We start from the raw sequence: 446 nt of genomic DNA on the forward strand, positions 1-446 counted from the left end.
CCGCTTCACAAGGCTTTACAGCCCTCTCTAAGCGGTTTACAGAGTCAGCATATCACCCCCAACAATCTGGATCCTCATTTTACCCACCTCTGATGGATGGAAGGCCGAGTCAACCTTGAGCCAGTAAGAATCGAACTGCTGAGAGTCGGCAGAATTAGCCTGCGATGCTGCATTCTAACCACTGCGCCACCACAGGTCTTCAGGGAAAAAATCAGAGACAATTAATCTACTCCCATGCCCAAGGAGCTGAGTTTGTCTTAAGTGTTTGTTTTGCTTCACATCCATAATCTACCTGCAGAGAAAACTAGTTTCTTTGCTTTTCTAGAATACTCTTATGCCATTGATAGGGATTATAGAGAAGAGCCGAGGTGGCACAGTGGTTAGGGTGCAGCACTGCAGGCCACTTCAGCGGATTGCTATCTGCAGTTCAGCGGTTCTAATCTCAC

Source organism: Thamnophis elegans, chromosome 11 (genome assembly GCF_009769535.1).
Source record: "Thamnophis elegans isolate rThaEle1 chromosome 11, rThaEle1.pri, whole genome shotgun sequence".
NCBI lineage: Eukaryota > Metazoa > Chordata > Lepidosauria > Squamata > Colubridae > Thamnophis > Thamnophis elegans.